The sequence below is a fragment of the Psammomys obesus genome, unplaced genomic scaffold, assembly GCF_907164565.1.
Source record: "Psammomys obesus unplaced genomic scaffold, mPsaObe1.curated_primary_1811, whole genome shotgun sequence".
Taxonomy (NCBI): domain Eukaryota; kingdom Metazoa; phylum Chordata; class Mammalia; order Rodentia; family Muridae; genus Psammomys; species Psammomys obesus.
This window is the reverse complement of record NW_026591598.1, coordinates 18,292,723-18,315,635: the sequence shown is the minus strand read 5'-3', so window position 1 is coordinate 18,315,635 and position 22,913 is coordinate 18,292,723. Positions and strand designations below refer to the sequence as shown.

General features: G+C 52.0%; 1 protein-coding gene and 1 long non-coding RNA gene across 4 annotated transcripts in view; one reads left to right on the top strand and one right to left on the bottom strand.

The window, feature by feature from the left end:
• Positions 1–1,529: 1,529 nt before the first annotated feature.
• Positions 1,530–22,913, top strand: part of Arhgef10l (Rho guanine nucleotide exchange factor 10 like) — a 145,821-nt gene continuing 124,437 nt past the window's right edge. The window contains exon 1 of one of the 3 annotated variants that reach the window (XM_055610914.1): positions 1,530–1,574. The gene's annotated coding sequence lies outside the window, so the exon portion shown is untranslated. Of the gene's footprint in view, positions 1,575–18,350; positions 18,416–18,649; positions 18,769–22,913 lie in introns of those variants that run through there. The other 2 variants (XM_055610913.1, XM_055610912.1) reach the window with 2 other exon arrangements.
• On the bottom strand, positions 16,663–19,127 carry LOC129679623 (uncharacterized). The gene is made up of 4 exons (XR_008720572.1): positions 19,060–19,127; positions 18,136–18,355; positions 17,428–17,520; positions 16,663–17,275 (listed from the first exon to the last, which is right to left on the bottom strand). It is a non-coding gene; the product is annotated as an uncharacterized LOC129679623 (long non-coding RNA).

Here is a 22,913-nt window from a genome sequence, read left to right as displayed (position 1 = left end):
ATTACCATCAACTACTACCACCATCATCACCATCATCATCATCACCACCACCATCATCACCACCACCACCATTATCATTACCATCAACTACTACCACCATCATCACCATCATCACCATCACCACCACCACTACCATCAGTATCATCAAAGTCACCATTGGTAGGCTTTCTTCCTAAATGGCCACTGGGGGCCATTTTCTGTGTCAGGACCCAGCCAGGCTGCTGTGTCCACAAAACAACCAGAAAGAATGGAGGAGCAACTGTGTATATATATATTTTTTAATTTTGCAGTTTTAATTTTCATTTTAGTGACAGTGTGTCCATTCGTGGAACTCTCCGTGCAGCCCGAGGCTGGCCTCTGACTCTCAGAGAGCCTCCTGCCTCTGTGTCCCCGTGCTGGGATTACGAGCGTGCACGACCATATTCAGCTAAGAGCGTATTTGATTTATGCAAGAAAGGACAGGCCACATTTAGCCCTGGGATTGCACTTGTCTGTCTCTGATCTAATACCTCAAGGCTTTGGAGTTCCGATGGAAAGCGCAGAGCTGCTTTGCTGTGAAATGTGAGCGCAGCTGCATGCACTGCCACTTATCTGTGTGGATTTGATGCTCGGAGAAGGGGGGTGGGGTGGGTGGGTGTGGCGGCGGGGCTGCCTTTGTGTCTCCGGCTAGGCTTCTCTGAGGCTCAAGGATTAGGCAGAGCGCTTGTGATTAAGTGGATTTCCTGTGTTCTTGACCAGTGAGGCGTTGGTCACATTTGTGCTAACACTGACAGTGAGAAAGGTAATAACGCTACCTATCCCGCAGTGCCGAAGAAGTGGCCTGCGAACTGAGCCGCTGCCACTGAGCCAGAAGCCTGTGGTGGTGGCCCTGTTCCTTACACAGTCTTATTTCATCCTCTGGACAGCCCTATCACACAGAAGCTACTTTTATTATTACACTTGCAGTTTTTGAACAAGCAGGTAACAGGCTCAGAGAGGTCAGACAGCTTGCTGGAGGTCAAACAGCAAGCTGGGGAGAATCTTTCCAGCTCAGTGTATGCCTATTCCCTCCCATCTTCCCTGGTTAAATGGTCTGGGTCATGTAAGGCTCTGCCCATTCTGGGGCCTTGTCTTGAGCCCCGTGCTACCAGTGGGCAGCAGACAGGCTTACCTCTGCACTCAGCATTCCTTGTCACCCATCTTTGCTTATCATGTCCCTTCCTCTACCCTGGTTAACTTCCTGGGCCTCCTGGACTGGGCTGAAGGATGTGCCCACCCTGGCTGGGCCTGACTCAGCCTAAACCCTTCCTTGTGGTAGTGGCCAGGGCCCCTGTCCTGTCCTCCAGTTTCCCTCCCTCTGCCCGCCTTCATGGCCTATGCACCTGCCCAGCAGGTCTGGCTGGAAAGTGAGTCATATACCTGAGCTGTCTGCAAGCCCAGCCAGGCCTGGCACAGGAGTCCGCGTGTATCAGACCCGAGGCTCCAGCTTGCTCTGCCAGCAGCTTCCCCTCCAGACGCTCCCCCCCGGTGGCACCTGTCCCAGTCACTTGCATCTTCTCCCCTGAGGACCACGGTAGAACTGTGACGTAATCCAGGTCAGTCACTCTCTGCAGGGTTGGCGGGGGTTCTGTGGATGTGACGGAGGTGCCGAGGGTCCCCTTGGGCTCTGGGGTGCCTATCTCTCTCCCAGAAGGCAGGGAGGCTTGGAGGTGCCCAGGGTCTCAGAGAGGACCTTATTGAGACTTCTGCGGTGGTGACCCTGAGTCCTGGCTAGCTGGGCAGGATGAGGGTGATGTGGGAGGAGGAATGTGGAGGGAGCTCCGAGCACAGGTGTGTGGGAGGGATTCTTCTGCCCTGGTTTTGGGATTACGGAGGCTGAGAAGGGTGGCTGTGCTTCGGAACACCTGCTCAAACTTGCATCATTGTAGCTGGATAATTGAGACTCTGAACCGTCAGAGAAAGCCGAGTTTGCCCAGTAGATGGGTGGCACAGTGGTTGGACAATAGTATCCCCCTCCCCCCCTCCCCAAGCATACCCTCCTGGTGGCCTCTGCCAGTCCTGTCCCATCCCGTTTCCTGTGACTTTGTATCCGGAAGGAGGGACTGCAGCTTATACAATCTCCTTGGCAGGGGTTTTACCAGCTTGGGGGTGGATGGCGTTTTAAAGGTCACCAGGCAGTCTTGCCCTGAGTCCCTGATGGGTGGCTGTTTAGCCACAGCTTGAATACTTCTGGTGATAGACAGCTCAGTGTTTTCAGAGGAGTCTTTTTCATTGTTTGGTCAATGTCTGGCCAATGATAACATACTGAAGTCACTGGGCCTTGCTTCGTGTTTTCATTTGGCTAACACAGTGTGGTGTTTGAATGGCGCATTTAATCTTCCAACATCTCCACTGAGTATTCTGATCAGAGGCCCAGAGAGGCGAAGTAACTTCCTGAAGCTCTCATAGATCAAGAAAAGGGGAGCATGGATGTAAGGAGGGGGAAGGGTGGGTGTGGCAGAGGACAAGGGGGGGCCTAGGTCCCAAGTCTGCCTCTTTTTTTTTTTTTTCCCCCAACATTGCTATCTCCCATCTCATCTTGCTTTTCTGTAGAGGGACTGAGGTGATCAATAAGGCAGTGTCTGACCCAAGGTACCTCATAGTTTACAAAGCTGTCCTGTGTTGCCGGTGCCCTAGGGCACGCCGCACAGCCTGGTTAGCTGGACAGGGTGGGAACAACCACCCCCATGATGACTGTCCCTGTAGTTATGGGACGAAAGCGTGGAGAGGTATCCCGCCGGAGGCCACATAGCTGTGAGACAGCATGGAGTCAGGGTCTCTCCCTTGCCTGGCTGCCTCCTCATCTTTGTAGCTTTTGCCCTGGAGGACCCCGGAGAGCCGGGAAGAAATGTCAGAGGTGGGGAGCCTCTCCTACCCATACGAGGCCCAGCTTGTGGCTACCACCCACTCACCTCTGTCCCCCAAGAGCTGAGGACTTTGAGGCTTTGAGAGGGTGGCCCTTTCATTTCCCTGTCATCAAGAAGAGAGCAGTCCCCACTCAGTTTGGAAGGCAGTCATGGGAAGGAGATCACAAGAGGAACCCGCTGTTCCCACGCCGGTAGCAGCAGCGCTACACTGGCAACAGTGGCATCCACTGCTTCCACAGTGCCGTGGCCACAAATCTCTTCCTGGTTGCCGCCATGTGCAGAGCACAAGCCACGCAGAGCTCTCCTGATGGCCCCATTTCACAGAGGGCTCCAACCAGACTGGGGCTATTTTAAAAGGCTGGCATGAGGCCAGGCGGAAGTGCACACCTTTAATCCCAGCACTCGGGAGGCAGAGGCAGGCGGATCTCAGAGTTCTAGGCCAGCCTGGTCCACAGAGTGAGTTCCAGGACAGCCAAGGCTACACAGAGAAACCCTGTCTCAAAAAACAAAACAAAACAAAACAAAACAAAAAAACAATAAACAAACCCTCAAAAGTGCTGATATGTGATGACTCATACCTATAATCTCAGTACTGGGGAGGCTAAGGCAGGAGGATTGCTATGAGTTCAAGACCATCCTGAACTGCAGTGTGAGACCCTGTCTCCACTCCATTCCCTCCTCCCTCAAGACAATACAACCTGACAAAGATCAAACCTCCACATAGTACCTGGAACCTCTTAAGCATTTTTCATTACATTTCTTTTTACTTAGTGTGTGTTTGTGTATGTGTGTGTGTGTGTGTGTGTGTGTGTGTGTGTGTGTAGGGGGGATGACAAACATTGTCTAAGGCACACATGTGGAGGGAAGTGCCCTCATCCGCTGAGCCATCTCATGAGCTGAACTGTGAGATTCTTGATGCTGCTCCTTTGTGACCCAGGAACACAGGCTGTGTGGATGCGGGGGAAACAGAGACTGAACTCAGTCAAGGTTACAGGGCCCAGCAGGTAGGGACAAGAATATGAAGCAGGTCTGTGCATTCCCCTGAAGTGGGTGCCACTCCTGGAATGAAAGTTCCCAGGGGAGCAGAGGGGTCCCAGGGTCCTCAGTTGCTGAGCAGGAAGCAGATTTGGAGAGCTTGGATGGCTCAGTAAAGTAAAGGCACTTGCCACCAAAGCTGACAAAAATTGAAAACAAATAATAAAAGTAAAAAGGGCAGTTTTGGAGACTCAGGGGTTTCTGAAAGCCAGACCCCAGGGAACAAGTCCCAGATGCTGAAAAGAAGGATCTGAGCAGCCACAGTGACGGCCTTGTGCTCCCTTGAGTCCTCAGCTCCCAGCTAGAGGGGACCTGTTATGAAACATGTGAAATGCCCCAAGGGGGCACCATGGCAGGCCCATTCCATTCAACAGCTCTGGTATAAGGAGGTTTATAGAGTGAGGGAGAGGAGTGAGGGCCTGGAGAAGGGGTAAGAGGCAAATTAGTGAGTGTAGAGACAGGCAGAGAGACGGGGAGCAGAGCCATGAGGGCAGGGAGATGGGGGTTAGGGGCACTGAGGACAGAAAAGGGGAGTGAGATAGCAGGGAACAGAGAGAGCTGGGGTGGCAAGTGTTTCTTTTATCTGATGGCACACACCATGGCACAAGCAATTGCTAGGTCCCTGAGGGCAGGCCAGTAGAATCGCCTGCACTCTAAGTGGACTCCTTCCCAGTTTCCCCAGTGTGAGGGGGACACCAGGAACTGCATGTGGCGGGGTAGAGCTCACTCTCCTTGGCTCAGTCCGGTTCTGTCACGAGATGTCTAGGGGTTCAACCCTCCCACTCGAATCTCTCCCTCCCCTCTCTCTCCCCATGAGTGAGTTAGCTGATAAGCATTCCTTCTAGCTGATAAAAAGAGGTTGCAGTGGGTTTGTTTTTCAAACTCACGGTGGGGGTAGAACCCTTGGCCTGGGGCCAGCAGGCTGCCTTTGCTCCCTAGAAGCTCTGAGGGAATCCTTGTCCTCCTAGGGCCTCAGTTTCCCTTTCTGCAAAAGGAGGGGTTTTCATCAATTCTAAGAGCCCTTCAGCTCTGAGGGTCTGAGGTCTCCAGGAGCCCAGGGGCCCAGGGGCTTCCTGTCACCCTGTCTCTGTCCCAGGCCAGCACAGCCACAGGAAATCTGTGGCTTCTGGTGGGAGGGGACTGAGGGGCGCTGGTGTGGTGGTCACACAAGCCCAAGCCTTTCAGAATAAACCCTGGATACCTAGGGCCCATTTGGGGAGAGAGAAGAGGCCCCGTGGTAAAGGTCCTTTCTATCAGCGAGAAATTCCAGGCTCAGGGTTTAGGCCGGGGTTCTGATCCTGGCTCTGAGCCTTCACTGGGTGAGTCACTTTCCAGGTCCTGGGCTTCTAGAGCTGGTGGGGATCAGTTCTTCCAGGAGTGTCTCTAAACACCTCTCTCTCTCTTACAAATGGGAAAGTTCCAGCCTGGCAGGACATATTCCATTTATGCCACTGGATGGCTGTCTCTGTGGGTAGGGAAGACACATACTCAGCTCCCCCTTCTCTTCCTCTCTTTCTCTCTCTGGTCTCACATAGCTGCAACTCATTCATTGTTTACTGGAGGGTGACCTTGGACTTCTGGTCCCCCGGTTTCTGCCTCCCAGGTGTTGGGTTACAGGCCTGCATGATGTACTGCTGAAGCCTGAACCCAGGGTTTCTTGCTGGCCAGGCGAGCAGTCCCCAGCCCTTCTTTTCTTTCTTACAATTGCCCCAGCAGTTAGAACATTGGGTCTCCTGCCTCCACCAACCCCTGTGAGTCTTGCCTCTCCCACAAGAACCTGCTCAGAGAAACGAGGGGTGGGGCAGTATCTCTTCACACTACCTTGCCTCAGAAGCTGGCCTGCTTGAGCCACAGGTCAGAATTAAGGAGTGTCCCACGGGGATCTCTCATAGAAGGAGAGCCACCCTGGAAAGCTCTGGGCTGGCGGGGTGTCCATCACCCTGGGGTCTGAGAGCTCCTAGGCGATGGTGGATGTGAGTGATTTCAACCAAATCCATAGCTCTGTTCCCAGGCCCCACCCTGTAGCCACAGGGCAGGGAGCTCATTTGCTGGGTACAGTTTATGGCCTCCTCCCCTCCTCCCAGCCCCATCTGGTGCAATTCCCTGGCATGCAGGGACCTAGGAAGGGACTTCGGGGCCACTTCTGCTATTGCTGTCAGCCTTCTCAAGGTGTCTTATCACACCATACTCCTTATTTCCTCTTCCCAAAAAATATGTCAACACACTCCTTTCTGTCTTCTCTCCAATCCCTGCCAGGGGATTTTCCAGTAAACCAGGAAGCCATATCCAGCTTCCTCCTCCTCTCCAGGGGGTGAGTGGCTGGGAGTGGAGGAGTTATGACCCACTTCCCTCTGGGATCCTTTTCCTCTGGGTTTTCAGTTGTATGTACTCATTCACACGTCATCTTTCCTTTTTCCCTTCCATCTGTCCATCCATCCATCCAACTTTTCTCCACTCATTTCTTTTTTAAAAATATTTTTAGTGATTTATTTATTTTTATTTTCTGTGCATCGGTGTCTTGCTTGCATGCACGTCTGTGTGAGTGCATAGGATCCCCTGGCAAAGGAATCAACAGACAGTTGTGAATCACCATGTGGGTGCTGGGAATTGAACATAGGTCCTCTGGAAGAGCAGCCAGTGCTCTTACCTCTCCAGCCCCACTCTACCCACTTCTACCCATCTATTCACCATCCGTAGATCAATGTATACATTCACCTACTGTCCATATATCTTCCATCCACCAAACTGTCCATTCATCACCATCACCCACCCAGTCATCAGTTTCCTTCCTTCCTTGCTTCCTTCCTTCCTTTCTTTCTTTTTTTATTTTTCTTTTTTTTTTAATAATTTATTTAATTTTATTTTATGTGCATTAGTGTGAAGGTGTCAGGTCCCTCAGAACTGGAGTTACAGACAATTGTGAGCTGCCATGTGGGTGCTGGGAATCGAACCCAGGTCCTTTGAAAGAGCGGACAGTGCTCTTTACCGCTGAACCATCTCTCCAGCCCCCTTTTTTTTTTATTTTTCAAGACAGGGTTTCTCTGTGTAGCCCTATCTGTCCTGGACTCTCTTTGTAGACCAGGCCGGCATTGAACTCATAGAGATCCATCTGCATCTGCCTCCCCGAGTGCTGGACTGCAATCATGTGCCATTGCACCCGGCTCAGCAATCAATTTTCTATCTACCTACCTCCTATCGTCTATCTGTCTGTCTGTCTATCTATCCATTTCCATCCATCTACCATCCATCCATTCACCTATCTAGACACCTATCTACCCATGTATATACCTACCATCCATATATTCATTCATTGTCTACCTGTTCAGCCACCCACCTATCCACTCACATCCATAGGCAGTTTATTGGCAGTATGTTCTGCAGGGTGTGGGGGCGGGAAGGAAACCAACAGAAGCCCAGAAGAGGCAGACAGCACAGGAAGTCAGGGCACAGGTATGGATAGTGCAAAAAAGTTCCTGGGTTGCTCCCTGGGATTGAGGGACTGGGGACACATTATTCTCCTGTCCTGCTTGCCTTCTGGCTTCTAGTAAGATGCATAGGGCTGGCCTGACCGCCTGACCTGTAGGGAATATATGGCACGTGTCAGGTGAGGGGACCAGGTGTCCTGACTCTTACGCTGGTGTATCAGGAAGCGTTAGCGATCTGGCTCCACACGGAAGTGAGGCTGGTGCTGGCACCCACTCTGACCAGCTCCATGGGAGTGTGGGTAAGACTCACCCCTGCCCCCGCTTCGTCTTTCCCAGACTTGGCTTTTGCCTCTGTAGAGTAGGAGTGACAATATTGGCATGGGCTCTCCAGCAGGTGGAGGTACTTAGAAGTACTTAGAAGGTAGTAGGTGGCCAGGAAAGGGGTCTGGGACCTTAGCTTTGTGATGGAATGCTTTCCTGGCTCCAGGTTCAGTGTTCTGGCACAGAAAAATAAACAAGAAAATAAAAGGAGGTGGGGGATAAAGCCAGGGGCTCTTCAATATATAATCCAGACATTTTGGTTCTCCCCCTCTCTTCTTCTTCTTTATCTCTCCTCTTTCTCTCCCCCTTACTCCCGGTCCCCCTCCCCCTGCTTGGACACTTTTCTCTCTCCCCTTTCATGGTGACTTCTCTGGCCCCATTCTTTGGGACCAGTGAACCCTCCAAGAGCTGCTCTCAATAAACCTGCATTTATATACTTAAAGAAGAAAAGAAAAGAAAAATAAATGTAGGCCAGGTATCTTGGGTGACGCTTAGGAGGGTTTACTCCAGAGCCATGCAGCTGAACCCACTTGTGAAAGTCTGGGGAGGTAAGTGTTGGACCTAGAATGTAGGGCTTACTTGTCTCAGGCAGGCTACTTGTCTTCCCTATGGTTCAGTTCCCCACGTGAAAAGGGATCTTATGAGAGGGAAGGGGCTTGCACACAGAGAACACATGATGTACTCTAAGCATTCATAAAGGTTTTGCAGCACTGGGATGATGTGAGTCTGAGCTGGAGGAAGATCCTGGGCTTCCTGAGGGGCTGGGCTCAGGTCCTCCTTTGGGTTAGGTCTTTGGTGTGCTGGGTCCCATCTGGTGTGATCACCTCACTGTGCCTGACCCGAGTGCTGACCGCCCCAGAGGCAGTTGTTCCCAGGAGCATGAGCTCTGGATTTTACTCGCAGGGCTCTGGCTTTGTAGTCTCAGGCTGGCAGGGCTGTGGAGGACGGGGGGAGGGGCAGGGTGGGGGCACTGGTGCACAGTGAGCCTCAGTGAATGGGAGGGATCCCGCAGAGCCTCAGACAAGGACTAGGGGACTGGATGTTAATGAGCACTGGGGCTGGTCCAAAAAGCCAGTCTATAAAACCCTGGGCCTGGAGCTTCTTGGGTGCTGCTGACTGGAGTTTATGTGAAGGGCGCAGCCATAGAAGGACCCATTGTTCCGAGTGGGCACGGTTTTATGACTCTTAGAAAGCGTCTTTCATCTGGGGACCAGAGAGCTGGTAGCGAGTCCCAGCCTCGGGCGGTGGTGAAACCGGGGACAATGGAGGTTTCTGGGGCTGGTGCCAGGCCATAGCTGTGGCCAGTGTCACTGCAGGCTGGCAGCTGCAGACCCTCCTCCCCAGCTGAGGTTGTTCCCTTCTGGAGACCTTGTGTCTGGGCCCAGTTCTCTGGCTGGGCCCACTCTGTCCCCCTGGCTCCTTTGCTGTTCCTTTTCTCAGCAGCGTCCCCTCCCCTTACCCTGTCTCTCCATCCCTATGGTGGCTTCTAGAACAGGCTCTGGGCACTGTCAGCTGACCAGCAACTCTGAGATGTTGGAGGAAACCTGATGCCAGGAGGAAAAGACCTTGCCTCCTGTCCTTTCTGGCGGTGCGCCCAGGCCCCAGGCAGAGACACACAAACCCTGCTCATTGGAGGCCCCTGGCGCTCTGCTTGCTCCTCTGGAGAGGCTGGGAGGCTGGGAGAGGCTGCTGGTGAGGTGGGAACCCCCTCTCCCCCACACACAGGCTAGCACACGGGTTGAGCTGGTGGACAGAGATTCTGAGTTTCTCCGCAGCTGCCTCAGAGGCCCCTAGCTCATATTCACCCCACAGTGACCTTTCACTTTTGCCCTTTCACCTTTTCATGTTAGAAGACACAGGAAGGCGGGGCACGGGGAATACCACCTGCCTCTTGTCTCACGCTGCTTCTGCTTCGCTTTCACTGACCTCAGGGAGGGTCCAGCAAAAGGGTCTCTGGCAGGGCCGGGGCATCAGTGATGGAAGTCCTGACCAGGACAGACTATGTGCTAAAACTTCAACATCCGTAAAGCATGAATAAGATTCTATATAGGGTATCAGGAGGGTGGGGGTCAGGGTGGGGGAACGTAGCATTCAGAAACACAAGTGTCCATGCAGAGCATGGTAGACGGAGACAATGTTCTGTTTGCTCTTATTATCATCGCCGTTATTTTTATTGATGCTTGTTTATTGTTGGTTTGTTTTGAGGCAGGGGCTCATGTAACCCAGGCTGCCCTTGTACTTGCTACACAGCCAAAATGACCTTGAACATCTGTTCCTCCTGCCTCTACTTCCCCAGTGCTGGGATTACAGGCGTGGACCACTTCCAGTTTCTGTGGTGTTGGGGATTGAACCCAGGGCTTTGTGTGTGCTGGGCAAGTGCTCTGCCAACCGAGCCACGTCTCTGAGCTACATCTTTAGCACTTTTTTTTCCTTTTAATTTTTGTTTTTCTCTCAGAGCCTCGGCCTGAACTTGGCTGTGGTTTCTTCATAACGTGAATACTGGCTGTGCTCTGAACAATCTTTGTGGTCTTTTTTTTTTTCTCTCTCTCTCTCTCTAATTCCACATTCCTGGGAGCAATGAGCCAATGGGCTCAGTGTGGGTCAAATGTCCACCATCCCATCTGGCTTGCTGTGCCGGGGAAGAGGTGGCTCCAGGGTCAGTCTAGTTGGAGGGTCTGTCACCACGGGAGTTGAGAGCTGAGGTCTGGTGCCTTCTCTGTTGACCCAAGGGCTTCATAGTTTTCAAAGCTTTCAGGAATATTTATTTTTGGTGTGTTATGTGAAAGTCAGGGGATTTCTGTGACTTTGAGGCTAGCCTGGTCTACACAGCAAGTTCTAGGCAAGACAGGATTACATAGTGAGACCCAGCCTCAGAACAGCTACGAAAACAAAGCACAATGTGACCATCATTGAGGAAGACACTGGACACCAACCTCTGTCTTCTTCTTTGGAGGCGCGCAGAGGCAAGCACTCCCATCTACACATATTCACATGTGGGCACGCATAGGCACACACCATATACACACAAGATAAACTAAAAAAAATAATCACATGGTTCTGCAAAATAGCAGGATTTGTGCTGGGTTTGGGGGACACACACCTGTAATCCCAGCCCTTGGGAGGCTGAGCCAGGAAGATTGCCTGCAGTTGGAAGGTAACCCGGGCTACAGGGCAAGGCTGTGTCTTGCAAAACAGGACAACCAGAAGAAACAAACCGGAAAGCAACCACCGTCTCATGTGACTTTTCCTGGGAGACGGGAACAAATGTCTGGTCCTTCCAGACACGGTCCCAATGACAGGGCAAAGAAACATTTCCTCCTAAATCCAGCTTAGAAGTGGGTGGGAGTGGGGTGACCTCTGAGGTCTGGGTCCTGAGGCTCCCACTTCAGTTAGCTGTCCTCTCCCTGATTACAGCAGCATCTCCGGGGACCTTGTGTAGCTGAGGTAGAGCACAAGGCTGGGAGGGGAGGGTGCCGGGCAGAGTGGGAGGGAGGGCACAGCTGGCATCTCAGCTGAGGGTCTGCTGAGCTGCCTCCCGGCTGTTTGACCAGAGAGTGCCTTTAACAGGCGGGCTCCTGTGAGAGCCTTGTGCCATGGTAAAGGCCAGGTCATGCCCCTGGAAAGGTATGTGTTATGTACAGAGATTGGGACCGAGACCGAGAGAAGGAAGCGATTTGTCCTGGTTGAGAATGAGTCATCTGAATTTTCCCCTAAATTTTATTTGTGAGTGTGTGTGTGTTGTGAGTGCGTGTGTGTCACACAGGAGGAGCTTAGAAGACAACTTTTAGGAGTTGGTGTTCTCTTTCCACTGTGGAATTCAGGGGTTGCTTTCATTGTAACCCCCCTCTACCCCTCCCTACTATCATGCCAGCCCCCGTCTGACTATGTAAATGACTCCAAATGTTCAGAAAAGTTGCAAGTCTGAGATGCCCCCCACTTGCCACCGGCTGTCCCTCTCTGGGACTGGAGAGGAAGCCGATGGCCTCGTGGTCTTTCGCTCTGGGCACTGTGCTAGGCTTCCTGCCCACAAGGACCCTGTCTCTCAGCACCATTACATAGCCAGCAGAGTCAGGAAGCCCGCGTGACAGCTTACCATGGTCTAACCCTCAAACCCTGATCAAGATTTTCCAGTTGTCTGACAATGGTCTTTGCAGGAGAAGGCTTGAGCTCTGAATCATGAACTGTGTTGAGCTGTCAATTCTCTCCTGTTTCCTTTAGTTTGGGAAGTTTCTCCAGCCTGTCCTTGATGTTGGTGGCCTTGACACTTGAAAAGACGGGGGCCAAGGATGGCAGTACACATCCGTGATGGCAACACTCGGGAGCTTGAGGCAGGAGGAACAATGGAAATTCCAGACCCACATGGAACAGGGCATGGTGGGTTATGCCTAGAAACCCAGCACTCTGGAGACAGAGGTGGGAGAACTGTGGCTAGTTCTGGGCCAGCCCAGGCTACGTAGCAAGGCTCTTTTAGAAGTTGAAGGTTGTCTTAGGCTATAGGGTGAGCTGAGGCCAGCCTGGGTTATATGAGTCCCTGACTCAAAATAAAACAAAGAAAAACAAAATAAAAACACTTGGAAGAGCGTGCCTCCCAGTCCGGGTTACTGGCTTTGTGCTCCTGACTCTGTTTGTCAGGGATCCAGAGGAGAGATGCTGTGTCCCCTCTGGTCATGTGACACAGCTCATGCTGTCCAGATAGTCTCTTCCTGATCCTGTTAGCTTCACCTGAAAACCTGGGTACACGTACTGTGACGTTGCTTTCTTCCCTTTTGGGGGTTAACAAGCCCTGTGTGGGGAAGTGCGTGAGACGGTAAACTTCAACACATTCTTTACAGTGTGTGGACCTGGTGGCCCATTGTGCAGCGTAAACTTTTGTAGCCCTGGTTTGTTTGTTTCCTTGTCTGTACATCGAACGAGGCAGAGGACTGGACAGAGCTGCCTGTTAGTGAGAGTGAAACAGGATGCAGGCTCTTTTAGAAGATGCCTATTGAGGATTGGGGCTCAATCTCACGATCAGGACAGAACAAGGACTTCCTGTGCACAATTCGTGGGTTCAGGCTGGGCTGGGAAAGTCCACTTCCTGAGCCACCCCTTTTTAAAATTATTTATTTATTTATTTTTGAGGCAGGGTCTCACTAAGTAGCCCCAGCTAGCCCGGAACTCACTCTATAGAGCAGGCTGGCCTTCAGCTAACTCACAGATTTGCTTGCCTCTCCCTCCCTGTGCTGGGATTAAAGGTGAGTGTCACCATGCCCAACCTTTGTCTTTATTTTTTTTATCTGTTTTTATATGTATGTGGGTGTGAGCATGCCATGGCTCCCGTATGGGAGTCAAAACAACTTGTGGGAGTCAATTCTCGTCTTCCCGCTGTGGGCTGCAACACAAGGTGGTCAGGTGTTCACGTACTGAGCCATCTCCATTGTTGTTCCTGATCCATGACGAGGTGGGGCTAGCCTTGGGCAGCAGAGCAGGAGGCAGAGGCAGGACCTCTGCGTCTCCATCTTGGCTTTGCTACCAGCTTGTTGGTCCGAGTCCTTACTGTCTCCTTCTCACCCTCCTCCCCAGCTCAGGGTGAAAGTAAGGAAGAGCCTTCCTGTTCTGGAATCGGTGAATACCTTGGCAGGTGCCGCAGGAGAGACAATTACACAATAAATCCCCCAGGAGGCATGCTCGGTGAATGATTCTGGTTAATTGAATGTTATGGAATGTGGAAATGTTTCCAGAGTTTTTAAAAAATTAACTCTTTTCTATCTCATGTGCCTTGGTGTTTTGCTTGATGTATGTCTGTGTGAGGGTGTTGAATCCCCTGGAGCAGGAGTTACAGGCAGTTGTGAGCTGCCTTGATGTTGCTGGGAATCGAACCTGGGTCCCCTGGAAGAGCAGCCAGCGCTTTTAACCACTGAGTCTGTCTCCAGCCCCCAGACTTTGTTGCTGTTGGCCCTTTTATGGTTATTGAAACACAGGGGTTCAACTGTCCAGCAGCTTCTGCCCTAGGTGGTGGGAGGGTGCTCTGCCTGACTCAGAAACTATATCTAGGGCAGATTAGGGGGCAATTTCCCTGCTGTGCCTGGAGGGGATGATGGGATGCTTGGGATCCCGGGAGTTCCCAAGGAGAGAGTATAGGAAAGAGTCATTGCAGAATGGCTATTGATATCGTGATGTCTCAGAACAGTCACCAAGCCCTCCCTATGATTCCAGGGCCTGAGAGGAAGACCCTGGAGTGAGAATTCTGGAGGTTTGGTTTCTTTAAAAAACACAGAAACATTGCAAGAATGTGCTTTCATTTTAATCCCAGGTGTAGGGACGTGGGTCTGCCTCAGACTGTTCACAGCAGCTGACTATGATTTGCCTCGTCCTCTAGCAAAAGTGTGGCTTTGCCAGCTGCAGATAGTTCCTGCAATTGTATGGCATTTGGAATTCTGGGAACTTTTCAGAGGGTACATAAATGCTAGGGTTTCTCTAGGTGGGGTGGGTAGTTGTTGGTTGTTCAGGGCAGGGGGTTGATTGCAGTTTGTTAGTAGACAAGAGTCAAAGGAGAAACAAGAAAGAAATTAGAGTCAGGGATTTCTGTCTCTCCTATTTAGTGATAGCGGGTGAAACGGGGGGTGGGGATGTTTAAAAGAGTAGGAAAAAGAAAGTAGCTAAGGCCACAAAGTAGCTAAGGCCACAAAGTAGCTAAGGCCAGCTGCAGGACTAAATTCAGTATCAGCCTGGGTGACATAAAAAGACCCTGTTTTAAAACATCAAAGCAAAGCAGGGGATACTAGCACATGGGCACACCAGGGTTTGAGAGACAGAGGCAGGAGGATCTTGAGCTCAAGGCTAGCCTGGGCTGCATGAGACCCTGACTCAAACAAAACAAAACAACCTGAACATAACTGGGCATGGTAGCACATACTTTTAATCCCAGGACTCAGTGAAGCAGAGGCAGGCAGATTGCTGTGAGTTCGATGCCAGCCTGGTCTACAAAGTGAGTCCAGGACAGCTAAGGGTACACAGAGAAACCCTGTCTTGAAAAACCAAAAACCAAAACAACAACAACAAACAAAACAACCTAAACCAACCTGAACAAAGAAGTCACATGATTAAAAAGTAGTTAGTGTTGTGTTTGTCCTGGAGTAACCAGGTGCAGAGACAGCAAGAACGGAGGGCCAGAGACATCCAGGTACTGCCATCTGTGGGTGAGCTTAGACTGTGAAGCTGCAACAGCTGCTCATAGGACCTCACAGCACCTGGGAGACCAGGTAGAGGCAGAAGTATGAGTTCAAGGCCATCTTGCATTATATGTGATATCCTGTCTCCAAAAATCCAACCAAATGAAAACTTAAAAACAAACAAACAAACAAACAAACAAAAAAAAACGGTCTGATGGTACATGACTTTAGTCCCAGCACTTGGCACTTGGGAGGCAGAGGTAGGCAGATCTTTGAGTTTGAGCCAGCCTGGTCTACATAATGAGTTCTAAGTCAGCCAGGACTACACAGTGAGGCCCCGTTTCATAAAAATGGCAAGTGAAGGTGGATCTCTGTGAATTTGAAGCCAGCCTGGTCTACATAGGGAGTTTCTGGATGGCCAGGGCTATGTAGAGAAACCTTGCTTCAAACAAACAAACCAAACCACACGTTAGCAAACGAAAACTTAACTAACTAACTAACTAACTAACTAACTAACTAACTAACTAACTAACTAACTAACTAACTATATGGAGCTGTGAGGAGGGAGGAAGAGGCATGTACATATTCAGAGAGTAAGGAGTGGGAGGGAGGAAGAAGGCCGAAGGCTGGGCTGGCCCAGCCTGTGAAGGCTGTGCGCTCATTTCTTGTCAAGCATGTATTATTCCAGACATGCCTCTTTATGGAAAAAGTGGAGAGGAGAGAAACAGTGAAGTTAAAACGCTAAGTCACGAGGGAAGGGCCTCAGAGTCAAGGGTACACAGGGCTGGACGGGAGGGTTGGTGGGTAGAGAACATATGTGTTGAAAGGGCTCATCCCCTGCTGAACGTGGCCACAGGGAACATGAACCCGGCATTACCAGCTCCTAGCTGTATTTGGAGCTCTGGCAGCCTTGGCTCTTGGCTTGTTATGGCCAAGCTCTCAGTGATCAAGTGTTGGCCACCAGTTAGGGCCACTGTGATGGTCTGTGGGGAGAGCCAGCCTGAGCTAGCAGCTCGGTTTATTTTCTTAGCTGGTGGTTTGCAGCATGGAACCTAAAAGGTTCAGTGGATGAGGGTTTGGGGAGGTGTCCACTTGGAATCCACGGGATCCCCAAGTGTTGAGTGTGCTTTCACCTGGTACAGAGCTCTGGAAGCACAAGGGGGACCTGGAAAATGACCTCTGCCTTGGAACCTGGACCACAGTGCTCGCCAGTTAGAGACAGTCAAATCAGCATCCTGTTCACAGCTGCATGTTGGGAGCGTAAGGCTGGCTTCCCCTGCATTCTGGGTCTTGGTATAGTTCTGAAGGCAGACTCAAGAGCCTCAAGGAGGTTGGAACAGATCCTGAAAAGGCTGAGAACAGAGACCCAGGGCGCCTGCATGACTCTGGTTATGACAGCTCCCTTGTGTCACATTCCAGTCTAGCCCTTAGTGCTAGGAGCTCTGGGACATTCCATCTGAAGAAGTTCTTCCTGCTCTGTTGGCCTTTTGGAACATTCCCCTCTGTTCTTCTGGCCATGGTACATTAGCCGCTGGCATGGAAGCTCCCCCAGGGCAGACTCAGGGCCTGTTTGTTCAAGAAGTCTCCCATCTACCTACAATGGCACCTGCAGCTTAGCCAGTGTTCAGCAAACATTTGTCACCTACTGCCCAGGGTGAGTACTCACTGATGGATTCAGAGAGTTCAGCCCATGACTGATCTCTGCACCGTGGTAGCGTGTTTATCGGTCTCTCTTCATAGTCTGTGAGAGCCAAGGGGGCAGGGTCTGGGCCCCTCAGTTTCTTTTTTCTTTGGTAACCCTCGAGACTGGTACCTTATAACTAGAGAGCATTTAATTTTCTTTCCATTTATTGGTTTATTTAATTTTATGTGTATGAGTATTTTGCCTGCATGTATGTACGTCCAGCACGTGCATACCTAGTGCCTGAGGGGATCAGAGGAGGATTTTGGAGTTAGGGATGGTTGTGAGCCAACATGTGGGTGCTGGGGGTTGAACCCAGGTCTTCTCCAAGAGCAACAAGTGCTCTTAACTGTTGACTTCTCTCCCTAGCCCCAGCAGAGGGTACATATGTATATTTAATTAAGGGCTGGGTGTGGTTGTGCAAGCCTGTAATCCCAGCACTCAGGGAGGCAGAGGGAGCCTGATCTCTGTGAGTTCAAGGCCAGCCTGGTCTACAAAGTGAGTCCAGGTCAGCCAAGGTTATACAGAGAAGTCCTGTGCTGAAAAAAACTAAAATAAGTACATAAGTAGGTAAGTCAAATAAATAAGGGGTGGAAGACACGGCTCAGTGAGTGAAGTGCCTTGAAAACAATGAGGACCCGAGTTAGGATCCCCAACACTCAGGAGAAAAGCTGGCCAAAGTGGCAGGACCCTGTAATCCCAGCACTGTGAGGCTGAGACAGGAGGGAGGATTGTTAGGACTTGCTGACCGGCCAATCTAGTCAAACTGACAGGATCCTAGATGAGAGAGAGAGAAAGAGAGAGAGAGAGAGATATGAACATCCGTTACAAACACTCTCTCTCTCTCTCTCACACACACACACACACACACACACACACACACACACACACACACACACACACGAGTGGCTTGGATGGAGAGACTGGACCTGGGTTTGAGTCCCAGAACCCATGTTGGGTGCTTCACAACTGCTGGTCACTCCAGCTCCAGGGGATCTGATGCCTCTGGCCTCCGTGGGATCCTGCACAGACACAGACACACGTACATAATTAAAAACAAAGTAAATCCCTTTAAAAAAGATAGTAGAGAGTGATTGAAGAACACACCTGATACCAACATGAACATTTACACATATCCACTACCCCTCCCCCCCATACCACCACCACCACCAACAACACCAAGATACCTTTCTGCTGGCTTTGTGGGCGCAAACACAGTTAGACGATGGTTTCAACCTACACTTTGCACTTGAGCGCTTCAGTCATTATGGCTAACCCGGGAGTAATTGCTGATAAGCCTGAGTGTGAATTGCCTCTCATGTAGAGAGGTAGCTAGCTGGGAGTGTTTAATAACAACGGATAATCTTAATTAGTGACCCGATAACTGTAATTAATTACATCATATCCGGAGGCCCTCTCTGGGATCTCGGGAGGGAGTAGCCAGCGCTTGGCAGCCTGGAGGCAAGCAAGGATGGAAAGCTAGGAGCCCAGCTTCACCTCATCCTTTCTGAGGAGCTGGGGAACTTGGGAGCTTTGGTGAATTTCTCCCATTTTTGAGCCCCATTGGGAAATGGGGCTGTATCGAAGGCTGGGTAGTGAGGATGTTGAAGCCCTTCTTTGAGCAAGCCCCCGGGTACCTGGGGCTGCTGAGCTGCTACCAGAATCCAGGCTGTCAGGCTGCAACCAACCCCTGTGGATGTAGGGCATCCACAAGCGGCCTTGTGTCTTCATGGGGACAAATCGCAGGTCTCAATATCCGTAAGGACAGGCCCTGGCACCTTTGGCCCCTTGCAGGGAACTCCAGGTCATGCTGGGGGAATTTAAAGGAGCCCGGTGTCTTCAGGATCTTTCCCAGGGCTGCAGAGGAGAGGCGCGGTGGTGTGTAGGGGCGTCTGGTGCCAGACCCGGAAGGCGGAGGTGTGTGTGTCCCTTGTGTCTCCTGGGGTCCTTCCACCCCCAGCCTCAGTTTCCCCGTGCGGGAGGTGGATGGGTGAGGAGCGGAGTCCCGCCCCCTCCGGGATCACGGTCTGTCGGGGGAGCTGGGAGGGGCGCTGCATGCACGCCAGGCCATCAGGGGTTAAGCAGTGACCTCAGCCGCGCGCCCCGGGACCTGGCGGGCGGGGCGGGCGGTGAAGCGGCTGCAGGCCGCGGGCCGGGGCTGCAGCGGGCGCGGGGCTCGGCCCGGCCACCGGCGCCCGCGGCGGGAGCGGGAGGCGCGGTGGCGCGGTGGCGCGCGGTGCCGCGCGGAGCCTTTGTGAGCAGCGGGCACGGTGAGTGCGCGGAGCCCAGGCCCGGTCTCCCGGCCTCTGGCCCGGAGCTTTGTGTGTCCGGGGTCTCCCAGGTGCCTCCGGGGGACAGTTCCCAGCCCTGTGTGCCCTGGCCCCTCTCATAGTTGTGTCCTTCTGTGCCTCTTGAGTATCCCTCTGTCTCAGTGTTGACTGGCCTTTGTGCCTCCCTCTGCTTCTCTATCTCTGTTCTGGACACCTCCCCCCCTCCAGCTCTGTGCCATACTTTCCCCATCCCCCCACTGTGGTTCATTGTGCTCCCCACTCCTCTCTGACCTTAGGTGTTGTGGGCCCCCAGATCGCATGAAGTCAGGTAACACGGGGTGGCTTCTGTTCTGGGTCAGCCTCTCCCATCTTGAATCCTTGCCCAGAGGCGGGACAGCCAGGCCTCCCGCAGGAGTGGAGTGTGGGAGGAGTGGACGCTGGGTCAGCGGCAGGCCATGGGCACAGAGCCCTGGGTGGCCTTGGGTAGAGATAGGAGTCCAGGGGTTCTCTGGATGGTGGAGATCAGCTTTCAGGGGTGGCTTGTGAGAGGGAGCCAGTTTTGAAGTGGGGGAGGGGCCGGGCTCTCTGTGTTCCTGAGGGTGGGAGGACCCCCACCTCAGACCGAAGCAGGGAGATGGCTCTGGGTGGATCTCATTTCCGGCTTGGGCTCTCAGTGTTTGCTTCAAAGGCCCTGGAGCCCCCATGGGAAACTCCCTGTCCAGCCTACCCCAGGTCCCATCTGTTCTTCTCTGGCTGTGGGGGAGAGAGCAGGTTGTGCAGGCTCATTAGTACATACAGCCCTGCCCTGAAGCCCTGTGGGTTTGGCTGAGAGCTGAAACAGCCGGCTATCCACCTGTCCACACAACGTGGGCTTCCGCAGAGGAGAGAGGAGGACACAGCCTGAAGATCTCAGGCAACGCTCAGGATGCCCTTGTCTCTTACCAGGCTGCACGCTGCCTCTTCACCCCAGTTGTCTGTCTGAGGCTGGTATCCACCTTAAGCCTTGGCTCCTGTCCTTGCTCTTGCTTTATTTACAAATGAAATGGTTCCATCCTTCACCTCTCCCAGTTCTCATTTGGAAGCACCTCCTCTCCAGCAAGCCAGGCAGGGTTTTCCTGTGTTCTGAGGATTCCTGTAGAGTAGAGAGGCTTTGGAGGCAGTGGCGAAGTCTGTGTTTGGTCACCAGCCTGCAACACCACCTGGCACATAGTAGGTACTCAATTAATAGTTGGAAACAGGAGGCTGAGGATGTAGTTTGGGGGTAGAACACTTGCCTGGTGTGTGCAGGACCCTGGGCTCCAATCTCTTGTTCTGCAACAAACAAACAAACTTGGAAGAGCTGCTGGGCTCCTTGGGGACCCGGGTACCAGGTTATGGCAAGAAGGAATCCTGCACAGACATGGTGTCTGCCAGTTGGAGGCCTGGGTGCGGAGCTCTGAAAGCTTCTACAGTAGGAAGGTACACAGTGGCAAGAATCTAATCTTACATAAAGTTGAAAAGGCAAAGAGCGTAGTTCTATACACTGATAATAATAGCTTAGGTTTATGTTGTCCTTTAGAAACCACTCTCTGTTTGACAACAGCCCTGGCAATTAGGCAGGGAAGACAATCTGCTTTACAGATGAGGAAGCTGAGCCCACAGCAGTGAAGAGACTGCCTAAGGCTAAGTTAGTGGAGGAGCCCACGGCTCCAGCTAGGGCTTTTTAACAATTCATCCTCTCCGGCCTTTTCAAGCTGGTCTGCAATGTCTCTGTGTTCTCACCCTGCAGGCCAACAAGTCTCGCTGTGACCCCCAAGTAGTCCAGAGTCCATACAGATTCAAACTCGTAAACGATTGTTCCAGGGGTCTCTTCCCATCTTCTTGTCTGCATTCCCCAGAGGATGCCCCAGTCTCTGCCTTGGTGCAGGCCAGCAGGTCCACTTTCCTTCAGGGCCCTGGATTGTGTTTCCAGGAATTGTCTGTTCTTATGGGTTTGAGCAAGCAGAACTCTGGGTAGTGCTGTGCTAGAGTTGGTGTCTCTTGACATGTGAGAGCCAGTGGCTGAGTTTTGGGAGTGACTGAATCTCTGAGGGAGATGGAGGGAGACGGGTGAGTTTTTGGAGGGAGGCCTGTGAGCCAATTGGCCTGGTATATGCTGCCACAAACAATGAGACCCTGTTTCAAACAAAGTGTAAGCTGCAACCACACTTGAGGCTGACCTCTGACCTCCATGGTCAAGTGCGTGCCTGCTCTCATACATATGGTCAGTACACATATATCATATACACACATACAGAAATCACACATGCAAAGGTTTAAAATTTGTGAGTCAGGGCCAGGGGTGGTGATGCATGCCTTTAATCCCAACACTTGCAAGGCAGAGGCAGGTGGATCTCTGGGATTTCCAGGCCAGCCAGACCCTGTCTCAGAAGAGAAGGGGAGGGAGATGGCATGAGGAGACTTGATTTGTATTGATTTTGACTTGAGAACAGCTTTGCTATGGATTGAGCGGCTACAGAGGGAATGACCCAGGCACTAAGAAGCAGAGCAAGATGTCAGAGTGACAAACGGGTAGCTCATGGTGACGTTCAGCTCACCTGTGTGGCTGAAGCTGCTTCAGGGTGGCTTAGGTGCTGGTGAGCATGTCCAACCTGGACAGCTTCTGGGGCCATGTGAAGGAGAGGCGTTGGCTTGCTTTTAGATGGTTTGTGGCCTCAGGAGTGACAGCTTACTGAGTCTAGGCTGGGTCCTGGACTGTGGCTGCTAGGGTCAGCCTGTACCAACACATGGAATGCATTGTTAAGTTTCAGAGATGTTGAAACTGGTCATTCAACACAGTCGCTGTCAGGACATGGGCCCTATATGGTAGGGGGGAATGTGCTGAGCACAGGGCAGAGAAGGGACAGCCATGGACAGCGCCTGTGAAGGTTCAGTAGCAGAAGCAACTGGGCTTCAGCATGGCTCTGACATCAGGTGAACTGGGGGTCCACGGGTCTGTGTCAGAACAGAAACGGACCAGACTTTCCTCAGGTCTGGGGTCATGGTGTCTCCTGGGTATTTATAAAGGATGTCTGTCAGGCTTTTTGCTGGATTTGGCCTGTTCCTTGTGCATTTTTTTTTTTTCTGTTTTCCAAGACAGAGTTTCTCTGTGTAGCCTTGGCTGTCCTGGACTCACTTTGTAGACCAGGCTGGCTTTGAACTCACAGAGATCCTCCTGCCTCTGTCTTCGTGCTGGGATTGCAGATGTGAGCTACCGCAGCAGGCTCCTTGTACATCTTGAAGGGTTTCATATTGCCTCCCAGGCCCGCTGCTGCTGTTCTAGCCAGCAGGCCATTGGCCCATGATCGCACTCTAACATCAAGACCGAGGTGACAGAGCTGGGTGGTTGGGTCTCCCCTTCGTTCCACTACCCCCCTTCTCTCTACAATCCCAGAAAAACTGACAGAGAAGTGATTTCCGTCTCTTGTCTTGGTTTAGGTGGGTAAGTGAGAATATGCTATTTAAAGGCAGTGTGTGTTGATTTGGCTATCTGAACCAGCAGTTTTTACGTACCATTTCCTTAATCCTGTACTTGAAGCTAGGCACTCTCATCCTGTCTGAGGGAAGAACCCAGGTATCAGGGGGTCAGAGCGAGTTAGTCAGTGTTACTGGCCATGTGAGTGTGGGGATCAGTCAGACAGGTCCCGTGTTTTGTTTTTTTTGAGACAAGTTCTGCTGTGTGGCTCAGTTTGGCCTCAAACTATGGTCATTCTTGCTCAGTACCCCGGGTGCTGGGTCACACCACCATGACATCTTGTAGCTTGCTCTACAGCCCTCTGCTCCCACTGAAGTTCTAGGTTTCTTTTCCCTTTGCTGAGGAGATGGCTCTCTAGATGTGTGGAACCCAACCCCCTGCTACTGCCACTTTGCTCTTTTTACACTGATGCTGAACAGGTGGGAAAATGAGGTCTAGGCTGTTCGCCTCTGGGATAAGATTGGGGATAGACGTTAGTGTCCACGGGGCAGCCCTGGTACAGTGTCAGGGGAGAGCCTCAGAGGTGCACAGTGAGTTTGTGGGGTAGTGGGCACCACACCACCGGGCAGAGAGCACGTCCAGTCCTCATCAGCTGAGAGACAGCATTGCTGTCTCTATTCTCTACCACGAGATGAGGCTGGGGCCGTGGTCT